General features: G+C 41.6%; 1 long non-coding RNA gene across 8 annotated transcripts in view; it reads left to right on the forward strand.

Annotated features, from left to right (window-relative positions):
• The window catches only part of LOC121947725 (uncharacterized), a 54484-nt gene that overhangs the window by 12311 nt on the left and 26967 nt on the right, over nucleotides 1-15206 (forward strand). For all 8 annotated transcript variants that reach the window (XR_015777237.1, XR_015777240.1, XR_015777236.1 and 5 more), the window contains exons 4-5: nucleotides 2047-2166; nucleotides 2528-2679. This is a non-coding gene — a long non-coding RNA (uncharacterized LOC121947725). The remainder of the gene's footprint in view (nucleotides 1-2046; nucleotides 2167-2527; nucleotides 2680-15206) is intronic.

Raw genomic sequence — 15206 nt, forward strand, 5'->3', positions numbered from 1 at the left:
TTTGGTCCACTATGGAAATCCTGCAAACAAATGGATCACATTTGAGAGACGAAGCACTTTCAAGTAAAGTGATTGCCGTTTGCTCAAATTAAACAATTTTCACTGTTCAGCGCCTTTAGCAGGTCCAACAACTTTGAAGAATAAGCTTATGATGTGCTCCACATGCATTAGATCCTTTTATTCGTTTGGTTTTAAATGTAATTCTTGAAAAGCAGATAAGAAAGTGGAGAGCTGTTAAATAGCGGGGTTGGGTTGTGCGTGGGGAAAAAAAGGGCCTTTAGTCAAGTGGCTTAAAATCACAAATTACTTAAAGACAAGTTTTTTTAGAAACCTTTTTGTGTCGAGGGAAGTTTAAAAGAGGTGCAAATTGATTCAAATACACTTTTCAAGAGCGTGCCACTTATCTCAAGACTTTTTTATAACACTGTCAATATGTTAAACAAATTAAATAGACCATTTCAAATCACTTTGTTGGCAGTGTGATCTAAAATTACACCGGTATAACGTGTGCTGTGTTAGTAACGGAAGCGTATTTGCAGTGAAAACCAAGTGTAACTATCACAGTAAACATCTGGCCTCAGCTGCTGCTGTTGAAGGAAACATTGGAGGCTTTCATCAAGCATGACAAACGTTTCCTTAGCGTGCTCATTTGCAGCGACTGTTTTGGTTCAGTTTTGTCCTCATTTTGGGAAAGAGAGTAAACACGTAAATAGTGACGCTGATTTGTTTCGGGATGGGTTTGGGATATGACAGTACTCAAGTCCTATTCTATTCTGTTTAATGGCGTCTCTTCCTCAGAAAGCCTGTGTGTGTGTGTGTGTGTGTGTGTGTGTGTGTGATTTAGCATTCTTTGAGATGAGTACGCCTGTATCCAGGGGCCTCCCCCCACCTCAGCCCCCCCATCCCGTGCTTGCTTTGGGTACTATCATCCTGCAAAGCTTCCTCTCTCTCTCTCTCTCTCTCTCTCTCTCTCTCTCTCTCTCTCTCTCTCTCTCTCTCTCTCTGTGACACATACACACACTTCCTGTCTCTCTCTTATTCTCTCTCTCTCTCTGTGCATTGCTCATCATGCTTCCACTTTGAAGTCACAGCTTTCTCTTCCCCCCTTTTTTTGTCTCTGTGTGGCTTTGATTCACTAACATTCTGTGCATAGTTCCTCTAATGCCGGCATCCTTGTGCCTTATTCTTCCTCCTCTGCCTGTGCAGGAACGGTGAGTCTCTTGCCTTTGAAACGACGTCCATAAATTACAACTTGTCAAGTGTCATTTTCCTTGTTTACAGCCATTTTGGGCTCCCTCTCCCCCGTGTTCCCCTCTTGTGTTTCACATTTAATTGCACCAATAATGTTGGTGGTGCTCACCAGCTCTGCACATGCAGCTTGTTGCCGCTAAGGGGGTGCGGAAACTATTAAAATATTTTCCAGGCTTTACGAGTTTTATGTGTGTAATTTGTGTGGATATATCCCACTGTGTTACCACCAACTAGGAGAACAGAATGAGATTGTGCTGTGGCCTGTGTTACAACAGTGAGAGGGAGTCAGGTAGAGACGGAGGCTCAAGGATACGAGAAGGAGTTAGAAAAGGAAGAGAGGAGAGAAGGAGAGTGAAGTCTGTACAGGAAATCTGCACTAAGTGTTCCTAAAGAGCCCGTGTTTTTCCTCCCCTGCACAAACAGCCTAATTTATTGCATGTCTGCTGGAGTCAACAGCCCTTTATAACCCCACAATAATTTCCCATATGTTCCATATATCACCACAGAGAGAGGTGAAAAAGGACTGAGGCAGCAAATACGTTCAAGACCCAACACACACACACACAAACACAAACATACGCACACACACAGGAGATCCGGCCAGTTGCAACAGGGACAGTACCCTCGTCTCAGTCAGACCTGCATTGTTATGTGTGGATGTATGTGTTATTCCCAGCACACTGCTGCACCTGTGGGTGGGCCATGAAATATTAAACACTCTTGTTCATGTTGTTTACTTTCATCATTAAGGGAGAGTCCTTGATAATAGGAAACTTCTCTCCTCTGGATCTGCAGCGGGGAGTACCTTGTAAGGGTCTGGCACAACCTCCACTTCTTCAGTAGGACCAGTTTGTTCTTGTCAAAACCCATGTGCCACGACAACACTGATGAGGTGGAGGAGATCTAAACTAAGAGGTATTTTGAGTTTCAGTGTTTGGAGTGAACAAAGATGGGTACCTTTGCTCTGTGGAGGAGTTACAAATCTTGTGTCTTTGTTTTTGAGTGACTGTGTGAGCAATTGCATAACTTAATGTACACAACACACCCCAATTCAGTAGTTACAAGTACTATATGAATATTTTATGGTTCATAAGTGCATAAATGTGCAATATTTGTCACTCCACCTTCTCTATATATTATTAAATAACCAGCCCCCACTTATGGGTGCCCACAGAGGGAGTCGCACTTGTTGACAAATATGTTTATGAACACTAATATCTACTTACAGCTACATTATGTGTTATCAACAAAGCTTTGGTGGTATCTTTTTTCCTAGGCTGTCCTCGTGCACAGACAGGAGTAAAGAAGGAAGGAGTCCCTGTAATGCGGCAGGTTAAGGTTGCTGATGGGTCTCAGACACAGGACTTTCCCCCAGGAGACCAGTGTTTGGAACCGTGTGACACCAAGTCAACTTAGAGTCATTTTAAGGTATGCCCTCCTCATGTTTCTTTTCCTAAACCTAACCTACATATATTTACCTGCCTTTTACCTGGGAGACTGTTGAATTTCATTTCCCGTGTGAAATCAAAAGTCAAAAGTATTTTAATAACAACATAGCATACATAGACATATGTCACTAATGTAATATGCGAGTATGTCTAGTATTCTGTGCAAGTATATGTCATGTGACTTGACATTATGTTAGTATGTGTGATAAGGGAAACCATGACGTGTTTTTTTTTTCCTAAACCTAACTACTCACTTTTATTGCCTAAACCTAAAGTTTTAAACCTAATAATTAAGTGAACGTAGGTTGGAAGTTTATTTTGAAAAGAGACTGTTTGCATTTAATGAGCCGAACCTGTACAGTTCTTCTAAGAACAAAAGTTTATTTTAAAAGGACACCTCATTTTACGAGCGTACCGTGACACGCCCTCCCTGTGCAGCCAAAACCGATCCTGAGGGGGTTCCTAGAGTGTCATAGTTTGACGTGTAGGGCCACTTCCCAAGCATCTGTATTTGATGAGTTGGGGGTGTGAATGCGTTTTAACATTAACCCCACCACTCGCAGTCATCACCTTTCTTAGCTCAGCGGTCTGTCCTACCAGTCGAGACTGACCTCTGATGGTGCGTGCTGTGCACTACAGTACAGCACCTCATTACAACAGCTCCACATCTGGTTATTAGAAAGAGGGGCATGACACTGTGATACCACCCCAGCCTATTATCAACTATTTATTAAATGTTTATGTCCAGTTCAGAGTTCAGGATAGTACAGTCAAGTTGTACCTAAAACACTTGTTTTCTTGCTATATATGATACCAAACAAAATAATAATTTAGCAAAGGAAATTGTTCTACATGACATTGCATCTGTACACACAATAGCTTTGGTCAGACAGTGGTTTATGTTTTTTGAGTTTATCAGCTCATGCTGGGATCTATGTCCTTTGACATTGTATGGATGTGGACTTCACTCAGACCAGAGAGTTGGAGAAACAGGCAGCCCCCTGTTGGTCTGCTTGATACAGCCAGGGACGGGATGGTATTCTGGAGGTGGGGGTCGGTAGGTGGGGGGGTTAGGCTTCGGTGCCAGAGAAATGATCGATCCCCAGCTGCAGGTGGCCAAGCTGAAGAACAGGCGCAGAGCACTCCAAAACCTGTGCTGACTACCAAGCAAAGGATATACACAGACACATAGACACAAACAAAACAGCACATATGGAGGGACTGTACGCTCCAGCAATCATCAGATCAGACAGATGTACTGAATTGAGAAAATAGTTTGTATGAGTATGAGGGTTGTTTGATTCATGATCCACATACAGAATGCTTCATAATCTGATGATTTTGTGTGAGCAACAGCTGTGAAGAGCAGTTTGAAATCAAATATGATTTCTGCTTTAGTCAAAGTTAGATTTTATTTGTTTACGTATCATTAAAAGCTCAGCGGCTGCTCCTCTTCCCGTAATGCATGAACATGGGCAGATTATGAGACAACGGGACCCCGGGCACAGACATGCAGAGGGTCCCACCACCTCTCCTACAGTGGCCATTCTGGCATATTTGGTCCTCTCGCCCAACCTTCAACCTTTTGAGACTTGGTTTAACTTTAGTTTTCTTGCTCTGAGTTCAGATGCCTCTCACAAGCTATTTAATCCTTTGAAACCTGAGCAAATTTGTTTGATTTCTCTGAAAAAAACATTGGAGAGAAGGCAATGACCAACTTTTCAAGAAATTGCAAAAAAAAATAGTAAGAGAAGATGAAGAAAATGGGGAAGAATTGTTTGAAAATGATCAAAAACTAGGGAAAATGCCCAGAAAAATATATTTATAGTCATTAGAATTATATATTTAAAATTATGTTACAAAAAACCCCACATATATATATTTTTTATTTTCTGCACTAATATCACACCATTTTCTTGTTTGATTTTGTTTTTTACTTTTACTTTTTACTTTTACTTTGCTTCGTTTTCAGGGAGCTGTCTTGTAACTTTGTACTAATTTCTTGCTATTTTTTGTGCCATGTGTTGTGAAGTTGCACATTACCTTTTCTCTGTATAATTGAAAGAAATCAAACCCATTTGCTCAGGTTTCAAAGGGTTAATCTAACTTTTCACATGAAAAACATCTTTTAAAAAACTGCCTCAAAAGCCTTTTTACTATATATAATGATCATAATTCCCTCTCTTGTATCTATTTTATCTTGCTGTAAAAACATCAACACATTTCTTATTCAGACAGGTGTTAAAGTTTCTCATCAAAATGTACATCTTACAAGATTACATGAAACACAACATGACAATGTGCCTTCTCCTCGTACTCATCTTTACTGAATACTCAATGCAACCTCTGCTGGCTGTTAGCCGCGGCCCCCGGCTCCTGTTGATTTCAGGAGGCGGATTTGTTGTATTTTTCATTTTCTTTCTCTCCACATACATCCCTCTGACTTCCACTTGACTCAGCATAACTTATAAACTACCCATCGAAGATCTCATCGCGTAATGTTCAGACTGTGATAAGTCACTTGACTTCTTTTTTCTGTGCATTATTTTAGCTCCCCCTGCGGGATGGCTTTGAAGGCGGCTGCCTATATCGCCTATGGCAAGCGCCACCACTGGAAGCAAGACACACAGACTTTATAGTTGTTTCGCCTTTTGTTGTTGTTGGTCTGCATCTGCTTGTAGTAACGCATCTTTCTGTGGCTTCAGTCTCGTTTTAGTTTTCTCTTTATAGTTGCTTTGCATCTCTTTGTAGTCATTTTGAGTCTATTTGTGGTTATTTTGCCCCTTTCATAGTTTTTGTGACTCTCTTGGTGTCTCTTTGCAGCTGCATTGCATGTCTTTGCAGTCGTTTTGCATTTTTTTGTGTTCTTTGTAAGTCCCCTTTAAGTCGGTATGAGTCTTTTAGAGCAACGTTTTGCAGGTGAAGGCGAGGAAGGACCCTGACATTTTGGACCCCTGGGCCTGTGCATGTACCTGATAGGCCAATTCAGTAATCCATGTGAATGAGCATCATTTTTGGAAACTGAACTTTCCCTTTAACAGGTCTCACTACAGCACCATCATTCATCAGAAACATTGTGCTTGTGTAATCATACACATAAGACACATAAGATACATATTCAAGCAACGGAGCAGTTAAAGCTGTTTCTCTCCACGTCTCCACAAATGAGTGAATCATCAAGTTATACGGTGAGAGCAGCCCCATCCCCTGCAACTCCATATTCATAAAGAAATAGGTTAAGCCTTGATGTTTAAATCACAGGCAGAGTGTAAATCTCCGAAAATCCTTTCATGCTTGTTAAGACAAAAGGGTCTTGTTTGGGAACGCGTCTTTAAGATCACAGTTTGTGGCAGCAGCTACGTTTGAATCTGTATATGGTGCAATGGTGTGAGAGCTGGATGCAAAGCTGGAGACAGAAGAAAGAGAGGCAGGAAGAATGAATGAGAGTATTTGACTTTAAATTTTGTCCTCCCGGAGAGCTTTGGCAGCTCAGCAGACATACAAGTTAGCTCAAAATGAGAGAATGATTTAGTGTTTGAGTCCCTGGGGACGGAAACTGTCTGGACACAGTATGCACTCAATAGCAGATCAATATCTCTACAATATCAAGCAGGCCCAACCTAGCTCCCTCCTCCCACTATCTGAAGCACAAACAACATGAAATGAAATTTTATTTGATGTTGCTTTGTGGGCAAGAGATTGAAGGTTGCCTTAGGCTAAAGAAGATTTGGGAGGAAGAGAAAACTTAAATATGTCACCGGTGCCTAATGACCTACTGTACTTACAGCTGCTGCAGTGCGAAGCACACGTGTATTTCAAGTATTGCCAGATCTTCAAGAAGTATTTCACTGTTGGAAAATTTGTCTCCCCATAAAACTAGACTGTCTGTGCCGTATTCCTGACATTGGCGCTACGTGACCAGAGAAAAAAAGAGAAAAAGGGCTGTGGCATTCACTTTTGCTCAAGAGGTAGAAATCCTACAGTTATCATAATGCACTGCACTGAACCAATAAATGCTGCCACTGGTGAGTGATGTAATGTGCGCTAGGAAGCAATATGGCAGCCTGCTTGTGATAACAAACATCAAGATAATATTTGTTTTTGAAAATATTTTAGAACAGAATCTTGGTTCATGTTTTATAAGCACTGCTTAGTTTTTTTGTTTGATCTACGTTTTCTCAGACTAGGTTATTGCAATACAGGAGACAAACTGCTTTAGAACATGTTTCTGAACACATTTAACTAATACATGTAGAGGAGGAGTCTTGGTTTATATTTAAACAGCACTGTTTAGTTTTACAGTTTGATCTAAGTTTGAGTTTGAAAGACAGAGAGAGATAGGTCTCTCTCTCAGCTTCTATACTCCCATCCAGGTACATCACGTGATGTCACGGGGCCTAAAAAGACTTTTTCCACATTGACTTACATTGTAAAAGAGATGTGGATACATTTTTTAAGCACTACAACCCTCACGAAATGACTTTTTTCGCTATTGGTATTTGATCCATTAGGTCTGATAACATTGCAAAAGTCATGAATACCTGTATTTTAGCTCCATTAAAGCCAGCAAAGGGCTAAACTGGAAGTCAGCCACTTGAGCGGCAGAAGTCTTAAGTGCGCCTGCTATATGGGCCCAACAATGCTCAAGCTCTGGTTTATTTCATACTGCAGATATCACACTGTTTGGCTTCATGTACCACTGAGCAATGCCCTGCCACTGACGCTGTATTCAGCTTTTTTTAATACATCCATGGTGGTAGCTGGCGTACGAAAATGCAGAAGTACGATCTGTAGTTCGAGAGACACCCCAAAAGCCAGCAGAAATTGGAAAATTTGAGCAGAGAAATGAGCAGGGACAGCTGGGTGCTTGTGAGATGGAGAGAGGTTTACCACATTGTGATGATACAAAGGTGGTTGAGAAACAGCAAAGTATCCCTTTAATTCAGGTCTGTTGCTGTTAACACAATGCATTACCTTGTAGGCCTGTGCACTCACCACCAAGACACAAAGGGGAGTTTAACTGCCTCTCCAAAACTGAACAAACAGGCTTTATTTGCTCTTACCTACAGACACACAGGGAAATTATTATCCCTGGTGTGCCGCAGTGAAGAATTGATATTAAAGCGGTGATGAATCCAGTATGCTACAGCTGGGGCTACCAGTCTGGCTCATGACTGCTTATAGCAGTCATTAGAACAGAATGAAGAGAAAATTGGATCCTGCTTGAAAACTCTGAGCGCTTACTGGATACTTGATGAAAGCCATACCCCCAGAAATGTGTTTTAATGCAACTCAAATACTGCATGAAGAAGAGATATGTAGCTTGAAATAATTCAGAGGCAGCAACTGCCACTTGCCAGAATAAGAGGATCTTCTATTTCACTGCTCCTTTGGATGGATTCCTGTAACATACGGCAAACAAAGAGTGAGAAAAAGAGGGGAATCATGTAGTTGATTAGAGGAAATGAGTGAAATGTCAAGGACTTCTCTTCATTACCAGAAAGGCCTTCTCCAAACTCCTCCCGGTGAATGAGCTCGTGTGAAAAGACTGCAGCATTCACCCACTATCTTATGCAAACAAGTTGTCCAAGAACCACATTGTTTCAAAAGACCTTGTGACACACAAAAAAGCGGGCAATGTCTTGGACACACATGCTATCCCAGACTCTTTCACGCCCAGGCTAAACGTTTAGCCACCCTGGCTAATTAACTGCTGTGAAAGAGCGCGCATCAAAGGGAGGCGGAATTTGGAGACTCTCTGACCAACCCTCGGGTCCAGGGGTCAGCCCTCTCCAAGACAGAAGTTAGGACGTCCTGGCCCTGGACCTCTGGACGCTAACCCTTAACCCCTGCTGGAGCATATCAAAGCTCCGGCAGCAGAGGGTTGCACAGACGTCCCCCAACAATAACAGGAGGACATCAAAGAGCTGGTTGGAAAAAGACGAGAGGAAAAAAAATAAAAGCGAGCCAATATCAAATTCCCTCTTATTCTGCAGATATTCCAAAAGATGAATATAATTAATCTCTCCAAGTTGTCATGGGTCTAAAGGGCTCTTGCTGTGCTGCAGCCTCCTTGGGGCACTTGAGGAGAATTATGTGATTAAACAGACCTGTGAATTCTGGACACAGGCGGAGAGAAGAAAGCTTCAGTCCTCTTCATAATGCCCCTAATGAAGTGGCTGGTGGCTCCGTCATCCCTGGCTGGGCCTTGTGCAGCCTGTTCACAATCTGTCTAATGACAGAGCGGGGGCTGCCGAGCGCACCAGTGCTTCCCAATGAGCCACAAAGGGAGATCACAGGCTCCATTGTGGCTAGGCACAGGAGCTTAGCACTCATCAGGCCCAATAAACCTGTCTCTAGTCAGGGTAGGACACACCCACTCCGCCGCCAGCCAAGAGCCCCACGCAGCACACTCCTTCAGTCACTCACTCTGTCATTATGACATCAGGGTGACATGGCCTTATCACCCACTGAAATACGACTCACGCTCGCTCTCACTACTGTTTATATTTACATGTTGACACTGGAATAACAAGCCTTTTTTCTCTCTTGGCCACTGCTGTCGTGTGTACTGTAGTGCAGATAATGTATGGGTATGTATCTGCATACACTGGGTGTTTACTTGCCCGCCCTTTCGCCTCCATTTTAAACAGGGCCGCTCCTCTTGGCCTGTGCTGCCTCCCGGAGCTCCTGCCAAACGTATGCAAATGAGCATGTCTACAATGGTGCCCACAGCTGCACGCAGTCGGCCAAAGACAGAGGACAAGGCGGCCGTCCCTTTCATCCGTAACCCCTGATCCCCTCTCAGTGACACGTCATGTTCACCCCAACACTGGTCCCCGCCAAAGAACCATGTCGCCTCCCAGCCCAGATACCCACTCCCCACAGCTTTTCTCTATACACACAGATGAGCCTTTGGCCTGGCTGTGAGGAGCGTTGGACAGAGCGTCCAGAATCTGCTCAGACATTCTGCAATCATGATCCACATACCTCCGCCCTTTCGATGGCTCTTGAACCTTTGTTCGACCAAAGTGAAAAAGGAAATGTGGAGAAAAGTAAACAACTTGTGCCTTTTTTTCCCCTCCTCTACACTTTTTGAACAGGCTTTCCTCTGTGGTCATTATTTGGGCTAAAATTACTGTGCCGAGGGGACAAGGACAGAGGGAGGGAGGAGGGAGGGAGGAGGAGGGTTATCCAAAAAGAGTGGGGGTAAAGAACCTGATTGCTTTAATCTCAGTGCTCGCGGCGCACCCCTTTTCATAAAGCTCTTTGGCCGTGTGATTCAGACCCAGGCCCCAGTGTTCTGCGCCCCACCATTGTTCTCACATGAAAATCAATTCCCTTGAAGACCCTCCTTAATCCCGTTTTTGGCGTCAACAATGGCCACTTGTGCACGGCCTGATAGACTAAGAGCTGGGATGATGCGGCTGTCTGCTCTGATTCCAGCCCATTCAGGTAACGGCGGCCCGCATCACTTTGTAGTGCCAAGTGCAGGACTCGACAGGAAGACGTTTGCGATCATAATTTCCTGCAGAGCAGAGGCCCAGGCACCCTACACACCCACAAGACTTTTAATTAGGGCAGACAACCACAGAGATTAGAGATCAGCCTGTAACAATGACTGTCCCTTTGAACGGGCCTCAGCCCCTGTCCCCACTGAGCCCATATGGAGAGCATAGTGCCATGATCACGCTAATAACCATCACCTCAGCAAAAGCACACAGCAGTCGTCTCCGCACTGGACCACATGTTCTGCAGATCTGGATGTCTCTCTGTATGCAAATGCGAAAATTGAAAAATATATTGTCAGTCAGTCTTACTCAAGTAAACTTTCATTTGGATAAAAATAAAAATAATGTAAAATTGTTTTTAATCTAGCTTTTCAAAGGAGCATCAAAGCTTCCTCTGAGGTGCCTTAAGGACAACCCCGAGTGGCTTCCTGCAGGAGTCTGTTCATAATTCACTTTTCAGTTTCAGGTAGATTTTCAGATGCTCAGACGTCTGTTTGTGTCTTGCAGACAAAAACAGTCATGTCTCGGCCTGTCAGGTACTGGTTTTCGACAAGTTCTGATGTCCGCTGATCTTTTTTTATTGGATTCACACATCAAAACAGCACAGTTCCCGTGATTGCTGGACTCCAGATATACGCTTTGATGCAGCCTTCCTCTAACTCTCTAAAGACCAACAGGAAAGGCAGCGGAGAGCCGCATCACAGCAACAATCCCCCTTAATTACAGTCAGAGCTATATCTAAAAATCCTGATGAGGGATACAAAGGCCTGAGTCTACAGAGGAGATTTCATTACTCGTTCCTCTCCTTACCTTTTCTGTGTTTGGCAAAGAAAAGGAACAAAGGAGGAACCCTACTGATTGAAAACTAGCAGAACAGTGAAACAACAGGACACAACTGATCGCTCATGCATGGCTGGGATTAGGATAAAAGTAGAAAGAGCATGGAGAAGAAAGCACACAACAAAAGAAACAGGGGACTGACAAACTTTTTTCTTTTTCTTTTGTGGTGAAAAGGATGGAATGAAAGGTCTGGTCATATGAAAAGATAGAGAGAGAACGATTACCAAACAGAGGCGGTCCTTTTTAGCCTCTGTACGCCTCCACTCGCGTTCCTTTTAACCAGCGACATGAAAGATGAAGCTCAGGTCTCTGGTGGCCAATATGAGACAAACATACCAGATAAAAATGAATTGTTTATCACGATATTCGTATTAATTCATTCATTATTTGTTTAAAGACGAGGCGCTTACGTGCCAGCCATCTTCAATGTGAATTTCTAAGAGCACAAGAATGGAACATTGTGATTCCTATTGACCAACTGGCTTGTGAAAGTTGTTCATTACACACTAACTAACAAGACAGCACTCTTTTCAGCCCCTGCCTCCACTAAGTGGAGATCATCCAACAATACTCTGAGTGCCTCCCCTGCCTTTGGCCTCGGTTCAAATCGTATTCTATTCTTTATTTATCTCCCTCAACAAAAAAGGAGGGGAAGGCAAGTGATTAGAATTTCTGTCTTTGACTTCTCCTCATTTAAGGGGGTATTTGTGAATGTGGGGAGGTGATGGCTACGCCTCTGTTTCGGCTCGTTTTAAGTGGTGCACCACTCATCCTCTTGCAGTTTGGACCAAGGGTGAGTGGGAGTGGGGGGGTGAGGGCATAGTTAACTTGTCTGGAGGTGAATGAGGTCACAGTGTGAGTGTGAAGAGGAGCAAAGGCTTCCTAGATTGAGGACGAAGAATTACCAGCCACAAAAAGGAAAGAGTTAACTCATAGCTGAAGACCTCAGAGTGTTTGTGTTTGATTCAGGGAAGTGTTTGCCAAATAGTTGGGTTGTAATGTAGTATACGGTACACAAACTGCGTCAGGCACCTATCAGTAGGTTCTCTGTTATGTTTATGTCTTTGGTAGGCAAAGGTGTAGGTTTTCATTCAACATTGTGAGGGACAAATATAAAACAGGAGGTTTGGGGGTCCTCCAAAGCAGTGTTTTGGAGTAGATTGTTAGATATAATTAAGTTGTAAAATCAGAATCAGACTTTATTGTCATTATATGTTGTATATACATACAACAAAATTATCAACAGCAATTTAGTCTGGCGCAAAACATTAGTGAAGTGCTAAGTAGTAAAATAATGTAATTTAAAAGACACCACTCATAGTAAATAAATAAATAAGAGTGCAGTTAAAAAGCAACAGTGGTAATAAATGAATGACAGTGAGGTAGTAGTATCAAATAACTTAAGTAGTGTATTAAACCAGAATTACATATTTCATCCTTGTTGGTTTAAAACATTAACTAGAAAACTAATCAAATGTAAAGTTATCTCACTTATTATTACTAATAAAGTAATAAAAATAGTTGCATTACTTGTTACATTTTATCAGGGTAATCAGTAATCTGCAATCTATAACGTTTCAAAATGAACCTTAACACTGTCCGCTTGAAAATGTTTAGGGAAATATTAGTTTATGGTGTAAATGTCATTAGTTTTGTCCAAAATGTACTAATATTAAGGGGCATGTGTCCCTTGCTTCCTCCCTGAAATCTATGCCTGTTTTTACCAGAGAAAAATCCCTGAAAAGAAAAAGTTCCCCATTCATAATTGAAGTATTTTTCAAGGTGACATTGCATATCTACAGAAATTTGTTTTTTAGAAGACTGAACAAGGTAAACAATCCTTGTGTTTATTTATATTGGCTTTTCTTCTCTGTGGTCCCACAGACTCCACTGTGTGTGTGTGTGTGTGTGTGTGTGTGTGTGTGTGTGTGTGTGTGTGTGTGTGTGTGTGTGTGTGTGTGTGTGTGTGTGTGTGTGTGTGTGTGTGTGTGTGTGTAAAAATAATAACAGTAACTAAAAGAGATTCCATGTTTCCACCAAATGTTTTTTTCTTTTCTTCTGACCTTGTTAAAACACAATATGTAGAAAAGTACTGAAGTGGTAATGCTTCCTCTGACACAGTCAGAGCAGAATACAGAAATAACCACAAGATTTTTAGTCATTCTTATTTTATGTTATTTGGGCTATGCATTGACAAATATTCATTTTATTTTCATAAAATAACATTTTGCAGATAAAGAGCTGTATGTACAGTATTTCTTTCTATAGCACCTTTAAAAACAGACTTTACAAAGTGCTTTGACAAAGCGAAGCAGAAGCAATGTTTGAAGTCAGTAAGACCCAAACCTCCTGTTAGACCTCTTATGAACAAAATGTTACAAAACCTGAATAACAGAAATCCAGTTTAATTGGGAATTGGAGGGGAAGTGCTCCTTAAAAAGTTCTGTCAGCACCAATCATATTTAACAATGTTTTACAGTTGAGGTCTCTAAGACCCAAAACAGAAGTAATGCTTTATTTTCTGTACCCAACTTCCGAAACATGTCATCGGGTTAAAATCAGGTTTATAAGCAATTCTCAAATAATTAGGAAATGTCATGAAGTATTAAGCTGATAAAGTGGTGTTAATTATTCTTTTTTGAGCTGTGACAGAGGGACTGAGGTCTCCAGGACCCCAAACAGAGCATGAGGGTTAACATTAAGTACTCATTAAGGTTATTGATAAGGTTAGTGGGTTCAATTATAAGATGTTAAATTGTAATCAAAAGCATTGCACAATCCAAACTGTATTCATAAAATATTCTTTGCATTGATCAGGATAATGGTAAAAAATAAAATAAAAGAAATCAAGGCAGAAAATAACCCAAACTGCCTTTTAATTGTGCAAGTATCTCCTGTGAGCATTGATGGATGCTGAATAAGCCAACAATAGCAGAGAACTAAAACTCAGTTTGATAGATATTGTGTGCAGCATTGTATTAGCAAGTCTCTGGAGCGCATAGTAATCCCAGAAATACAGTTCAGCATAAATGAGAGAGATGAGTTTTTAAGTGGTTGCTGAGAGAAAATCGTCTGTCTCACTGGCCAGCTGTGCATGCACCAGCGAAAAATACACACAGCCTTATGAAAGCTGTGTGTGGTTTTTATCCGTGTAACTACAGGCTCACACTCTGAGACATTTACAAACAGAAAAACTTCCTTATCTAAGTATTCTTTGTTAACTTGACAATGATATTTTGTCAGAGTAAACACTCATTTTGTCCAGTTTCTCTGCAACAGTAAAAACACCTGAATTACACAAAACGATTAATCCAGTATTTTTGAAGTAGAAATTCTCAACTGAAGAATCATTTAATCTTCTGAGTTTTAGGGGCAGTATTGATGACACTTTGAGATGATGATGAAGGACAAACATACAGTATTAAACAAGCAGAAAAACAAAAAACAAGTAACTTGGATAGAACTGCACAGTGCCATGAGTCTCATACAATGACGGGGAAAACGTATATTACATTTAAAGGAACACTGTGTAAGATTTAGGGGGGTTTAGTGGCATCTAGTGGTGAGAATTGCAGATTGCAACCAGCTGAAACTTCTCCTGGTTAAAATTCCTTCACTGTTCATTGTTCAGGAGTTTTGGGGGTTTTTTTTAACCAGGAGCTGAATTATCCACAGAGGTCTTTTCCTCTCAAAACCAAATGGGCCAGGCGATAAAAAAGTTAAAATACTGAATATAGCAATTTCTTGTTACAAATCAGTGTTTCTCAGATGCTGTTGAGCATTTCGGAGATGAGCCACAAGCCCAACACCTGCAAATGTGTGTTTTTTTTAATCCAGACGTTCAGGGCTTTTTTGCTAGGAGTTGAAGTATCCGCACAGGTCTCTTCCTCTCCAAACAAACAGACCAGGTGATTTTAAAAAAGTGAGCGGTCACCTCCAAGACTGAAAAATGAAGCCAACGCAGAATTGCCAAAAACTGCAGGTCCTCGAATGGCCACTTGAGGCTGGCTCCAAAACAGCTCCCAGTGTCAGAATGTGCACCTTTATGGCAGCATGGTACAAAAAACTGTTTTTTTATTTATGGCTGATATCAATATCATGACAGTTGTACGGGTGATTAAAATTTTGATATATCACCCATTATTTAAATGTTATT

This window comes from Plectropomus leopardus, chromosome 8 (genome assembly GCF_026936395.1).
Source record: "Plectropomus leopardus strain MGB_pleo_1.0 chromosome 8, ASM2693639v1, whole genome shotgun sequence".
NCBI lineage: Eukaryota > Metazoa > Chordata > Actinopteri > Perciformes > Serranidae > Plectropomus > Plectropomus leopardus.